Below are 6,000 nucleotides of genomic sequence, written 5' to 3'. Positions count from 1 at the left end.
AGAAGAGCACTGTTTCTGCTCGGTTTCGAACCGAGGACCTTTCACGTGTTAGGCGAACGTGATGACCACTACACTACAGAAACCCCACAAGTGCTTTCACCAGCGAAGTTAGGCCTGCAAGGATAAAACAAGGCGTACGCGTTGGTCAATCGAGCGGACAAAACCAACTCAGCGTGACAAGCTCCCTGCAGGTATTAGGGCCAATTTACAATCCGGGCCCCACACCGCTGTACAGGTCCTTGCGAAATGTCCCCTTTCGTCACATTTGAAGCACCTGAATTCTGGGCGTTCCTTCATCACATTTTCTGAGCTCATGCATAGTCGACAGGTTTTTACCTGATTGGTGTGCATGACTCTAAAGTGCTGTGGCCCTTCCGCCGTCTCGATTTTGGTACTGTATGGTAAGGAGACCATCTCTTCCGGAAATCTGTTTTTTACAAACCTTGTTCCATCTTCTATGTTTGTGCCAGGATACAATTCTCACCTCTTCGTTGGCCGGGCTCTTCATTTTATTTATCTCTTTGTCTGTTGTCAAGTCCGTTTTCTTTATCTCTTTGTCTGTTATCCAGCCCATTTTCTTTATCCTTTCGTGCAAGTCCCTCCATTTCCATGTCGTTGCCGGGGAATCTGTCCATGATTAAAAATAAAACACACTACATAACCACCCTTCAAAGGGGATCAAGAGAATTGTCCTGGGATGGCGTTGCTTTTTAAGGTTTGCAGGGCATTTTTTCGTCAAATCCTCGTACAACGTCAAGTCATGACATTTGACAGATCCATGCCCTTGTATCGTGGATCATCCAGTGAGCAGAGAGCCAATTGAGAATGTGCGTAAAAGCAAATCTGAATGTTTCCGCCCAGTCTCTAACAGGAGACCCTCCGCTTATAAAGCCATCGTGAAAACCACAGGAGCCTCCGGTTAGGGTGAGAGCACTGTCTTGTGGTGCCAGCGTAAAGAGAGACGTAAAGTCACTTTCCACAATGTTTTCATTTAATGTTCTACGCTGGTGGAATCACCTTCCCATTCCCACTCGGATTACGGATACACTGGTGTCCTTCAAACGACAGCTAACACCCATCTCTTCAGAGTACACCCGAACCCTCTGCAGAAAGAATGTTTTCAGTGAACGTCAGTACTCAACAGAAGCCTGATTTGACAATTGTCATAAAAGCCAGAGGGTGTTTCCGCCCAGTTTCGAACTGGGGACCTTTCGCGTGTGAGGCGAACGTGATAACCACTACACTACGGAAACCTTCAGGCAAATCAGGCAGATAACCCTTTTTGATTGGGTGCCTGTCGACGATCATTGCTGGTGCGGCAGTGGATGCTATTATTTTCTCGCCAAAAGAAGAGCACTGTTTCTGTGCGGTTTCGAACCGAGGACCTTTCGCGTGTTGGGCGAACGTGATGACCACTACACTACAGAAACCCCACAAGTGCTTTCACCAGCGAAGTTAGGCCTGCAACGATAAAACAAGGCGTACGCGTTGGTCAATCGAGCGGACAAAACCAACTCAGCGTGACAAGCTCCCTGCAGGTATTAGGGCCAATTTACAATCCGGGCCCCACACCGCTGTACAGGTCCTTGCGAAATGTCCCCTTTCGTCACATTTGAAGCACCTGAATTCTGGGCGTTCCTTCATCACATTTTCTGAGCTCATGCATAGTCGACAGGTTTTTACCTGATTGGTGTGCATGACTCTAAAGTGCTGTGGCCCTTCCGCCGTCTCGATTTTGGTACTGTATGGTAAGGAGACCATCTCTTCCGGAAATCTGTTTTTTACAAACCTTGTTCCATCTTCTATGTTTGTGCCAGGATACAATTCTCACCTCTTCGTTGGCCGGGCTCTTCATTTTATTTATCTCTTTGTCTGTTGTCAAGTCCGTTTTCTTTATCTCTTTGTCTGTTATCCAGCCCATTTTCTTTATCCTTTCGTGCAAGTCCCTCCATTTCCATGTCGTTGCCGGGGAATCTGTCCATGATTAAAAATAAAACACACTACATAACCACCCTTCAAAGGGGATCAAGAGAATTGTCCTGGGATGGCGTTGCTTTTTAAGGTTTGCAGGGCATTTTTTCGTCAAATCCTCGTACAACGTCAAGTCATGACATTTGACAGATCCATGCCCTTGTATCGTGGATCATCCAGTGAGCAGAGAGCCAATTGAGAATGTGCGTAAAAGCAAATCTGAATGTTTCCGCCCAGTCTCTAACAGGAGACCCTCCGCTTATAAAGCCATCGTGAAAACCACAGGAGCCTCCGGTTAGGGTGAGAGCACTGTCTTGTGGTGCCAGCGTAAAGAGAGACGTAAAGTCACTTTCCACAATGTTTTCATTTAATGTTCTACGCTGGTGGAATCACCTTCCCATTCCCACTCGGATTACGGATACACTGGTGTCCTTCAAACGACAGCTAACACCCATCTCTTCAGAGTACACCCGAACCCTCTGCAGAAAGAATGTTTTCAGTGAACGTCAGTACTCAACAGAAGCCTGATTTGACAATTGTCATAAAAGCCAGAGGTTGTTTCCGCCCAGTTTCGAACTGGGGACCTTTCGCGTGTGAGGCGAACATGATAACCACTACACTACGGAAACCTTCAGGCAAATCAGGCAGATAACCCTTTTTGATTGGGTGCCTGTTTTTTACAAACCTTGTTCCATCTTCTATGTTTGTGCCAGGATACAATCTTCTTTTAATTTTAGATATGGGGAAAACTCCCCATCTCTCTAGCTTGCTTAAAATTTCTTTATCTGCTAGGTAAACAGGCAGATGCTTGAACGAAACAACATAGTCTCTGTTTTTTAACCTCCGTACTTCAGATTTCACTCCTTTAATTGTCAATCCATTGTCTATTAAAATTTCCGTGTCATCTTCAGTCTCCATTGTTACTTCATACTCCCTTTGTTTGTTTGGGTCTCACCGCCAGAATTCTTCCTGCTCCAATCAGCTCTGTGACTGCTTTGTTTATATCAAATCTTCTTGCATCTTTTACATTTTCTACTCCTACAGTTACTGTTGCTTTCTTTGTGCATACTCTTCTTTGTACCTCTTGCTTATCCTTACCTTTCTCACCTCTTCGTTGGCCGGGCTCTTCATTTTATCTATCTCTTTGTCTGTTGTCAAGTCCGTTTTCTTTATCTCTTCGTCTGTTATCCAGCCCATTTTCTTTATCCTTTCGTGCAAGTCCCTCCATTTCCATGTCGTTGCCGGGGAATCTGTCCATGATTAAAAATAAAACACACTACATAACCACCCTTCAGTCAGCAAAATGCTGCTGTTAGGTGGTTTTTAAAGACAAAAAAGAAAACAAACAAAAAAAAACAATCAAGGTCAAAAAACAAAAAGGTAGACAAACAAAATGGGGAGAGCCTTTCTCTCCTTACTGCTGCCAACTCACTTCCTGTTTGCTCTATAGCTCCCTCAGGGTGGTGTGGCCGTAAGCAATGACAGCTGTCAAGTGTTGGCTATTGAAACTAGGCGCAGCCCCAGGAGGCGAGCACAGCTTAGCTGCCTGCGGCGCCAATGAGCTGGACAGCCGGAGCTGGGCAAGCTGTGAAACACCAGATTCCATGTCACGGTACTGCGGTGTGGCTGCCAGGAGACAGCTCCTGCCAAGTTTGCATGTCAGGATGGCCGAGCGGTCTAAGGTGCTGCGTTCAGGTCGCAGTCTCCCCTGGAGGCGTGGGTTCGAATCCCACTTCTGACAAACCGAGCCTGCGGCAGTGCGCTCAGGCTGAAGTCTTTAACTCTCTACCCCCATGTCCGAATGATACAGTAACACTGACAAAGTGCCGCATCACGTGGGCTTTAATGCAAGTGCACTGAAAGGGGATCAAGAGAATTGTCCTGGGATAGCGTTGCTTTTTAAGGTTTGCAGGGCATTTTTTCGTCAAATCCTCGTACAACGTCAAGTCATGACATTTGACAGATCCATGCCCTTGTATCGTGGATCATCCAGTGAGCAGAGAGCCAATTGAGAATGTGCGTAAAAGCAAATCTGAATGTTTCCGCCCAGTCTCTAACAGGAGACCCTCCGCTTGTAAAGCCATCGTGAAAACCACAGGAGCCTCCGGTTAGGGTGAGAGCACTGTCTTGTGGTGCCAGCGTAAAGAGAGACGTAAAGTCACTTTCCACAATGTTTTCATTCAATGTTCTACGCTGGTGGAATCACCTTACCATTCCCACTCGGATTACAGATACACTGGTGTCCTTCAAACGACAGCTAACACCCATCTCTTCAGAGTACACCCGAACCCCGGTGAATATCCCTCTCTCTAAAGAAAACGAAACTCCTACTCCAGCACTAAATTCTCTGAGCACAAACAAATTACTTGGAATAAATAGCCCTTTTTCGTATGCATTGCCTCGTCTTGTTGAATACCTCCACTATTGTATGTCGCTTTGGACAAAGGGGTCCGCTAATTGTATGCTTCCGACCAGTTTCGAACAGGAGACCTTTAGCGTGTAATGCAAACATGATAAACACTACACTACGGAAACCAATAGGCCAGTGCTGCTTCAAGTATTTATAGTCTTTTTTTTTATAGAGCTGTCTTGTAGGGTCTGCACCGTGAAGGGCCCGCAAACGCACTGGCCACCTGCTCATGCACGACACAAAGCTAAAAGAAATCAGATTCTACGCAAGTTTGCGACACCGCGAGGGAAGGTAAACACTGGGTTGAATTCAAACTTCTAGCCTCACACCGCTCTGCAGAAAGAATGTTTTCAGTGAACGTCAGTACTCAACAGAAGCCTGATTTGACAATTGTCATAAAAGCCAGAGGTTGTTTCCGCCCAGTTTCGAACTGGGGACCTTTCGCGTGTGAGGTGTTGTAAACTTCTAAGAGCCCACAAAAAACCAGGGAGAATCTTTCGGTTGTCTTCAAAGCAGAATCCTTTTTAATAAGAGGAAACTCAGCGTGGCTGTGGCGTCATCGAAAGCAAACTCTCTACTCCACAGCAAAGCAATACATTTTATACATCTTACAGCATGTAGGTGGGGTCAGTCATGGGGGACAGTAAAACAAAGCATGCAAATGAAGTCTGGGTGCCATGCTGATCTCATCAATAGATAAGTACATCATTACAACAATTTGCAAATGATGTTCTGGAGACAGGGAATACAATAGATACAGCCATGCTGTGAAACCATTAATTACATCACTTTAGCATACAAATGAAGTCTGTAGTCAGCAAGGCAAGGTTAAATGTCCCTCCTATATGGCACGTCAATGCAATGATTTAATTAAAAAAACCAAAGAAAATAACTTTTCAGTTATACGTAGAGTATTGTTCATTTGGAATTAGATGCTAGAAATTTATATTTCCACAGAGGCGAACGTGATAACCACTACACTACGGAAACCTTCAGGCAAATCAGGCAGATAACCCTTTTTGATTGGGTGCCTGTCGACGATCATTGCTGGTGCGGCAGTGGATGCTATTATTTTCTCGCCAAAAGAAGAGCACTGTTTCTGCGCGGTTTCGAACCGAGGACCTTTCGCGTGTTGGGCGAACGTGATGACCACTACACTACAGAAACCCCACAAGTGCTTTCACCAGCGAAGTTAGGCCTGCAAGGATAAAACAAGGCGTACGCGTTGGTCAATCGAGCGGACAAAACCAACTCAGCGTGACAAGCTCCCTGCAGGTATTAGGGCCAATTTACAATCCGGGCCCCACACCGCTGTACAGGTCCTTGCGAAATGTCCCCTTTCGTCACATTTGAAGCACCTGAATTCTGGGCGTGCCTTCATCACATTTTCTGAGCTCATGCATAGTCGACAGGTTTTTACCTGATTGGTGTGCATGACTCTAAAGTGCTGTGGCCCTTCCGCCGTCTCGACTTTAGTACTGTATGGTAAGGAGACCATCTCTTCCGGAAATCTGTTTTTTACAAACCTTGTTCCATCTTCTATGTTTGTGCCAGGATACAATCTTCTTTTAATTTTAGATATGGGGAAAACTCCCCATCTCTCTAGCTTGCTTAAAATT

At 45.6% G+C, this 6,000-nt stretch overlaps 2 protein-coding genes and 6 non-coding genes across 9 annotated transcripts in view; 2 read left to right on the top strand and 6 right to left on the bottom strand.

Annotated features, from left to right (window-relative positions):
* The window catches only part of LOC100537530 (uncharacterized), an 858,077-nt gene that overhangs the window by 53,400 nt on the left and 798,677 nt on the right, over positions 1-6,000 (bottom strand). The gene's annotated exons all lie outside the window — the stretch shown is intronic.
* The window catches only part of LOC137491106 (uncharacterized), a 1,257,671-nt gene that overhangs the window by 1,049,718 nt on the left and 201,953 nt on the right, over positions 1-6,000 (top strand). The window lies entirely within an intron of this gene.
* Positions 11-83, bottom strand: trnav-aac (transfer RNA valine (anticodon AAC)). Its single transcript has one exon. It is a non-coding gene; the product is annotated as a tRNA-Val (tRNA).
* On the bottom strand, positions 1,181-1,253 carry trnav-cac (transfer RNA valine (anticodon CAC)). The gene has a single exon. It is a non-coding gene; the product is annotated as a tRNA-Val (tRNA).
* On the bottom strand, positions 1,358-1,430 carry trnav-aac (transfer RNA valine (anticodon AAC)). Its single transcript has one exon. It is a non-coding gene; the product is annotated as a tRNA-Val (tRNA).
* Positions 2,528-2,600, bottom strand: trnav-cac (transfer RNA valine (anticodon CAC)). The gene has a single exon. It is a non-coding gene; the product is annotated as a tRNA-Val (tRNA).
* On the top strand, positions 3,630-3,712 carry trnal-cag (transfer RNA leucine (anticodon CAG)). Its single transcript has one exon. It is a non-coding gene; the product is annotated as a tRNA-Leu (tRNA).
* trnav-aac (transfer RNA valine (anticodon AAC)) lies at positions 5,476-5,548 on the bottom strand. Its single transcript has one exon. It is a non-coding gene; the product is annotated as a tRNA-Val (tRNA).

This window comes from Danio rerio, chromosome 4, assembly GCF_049306965.1.
Source record: "Danio rerio strain Tuebingen ecotype United States chromosome 4, GRCz12tu, whole genome shotgun sequence".
In the NCBI taxonomy this organism is placed as follows: Eukaryota; Metazoa; Chordata; class Actinopteri; order Cypriniformes; family Danionidae; genus Danio; species Danio rerio.
This window is presented reverse-complemented; position numbering and strand designations above follow the sequence as displayed.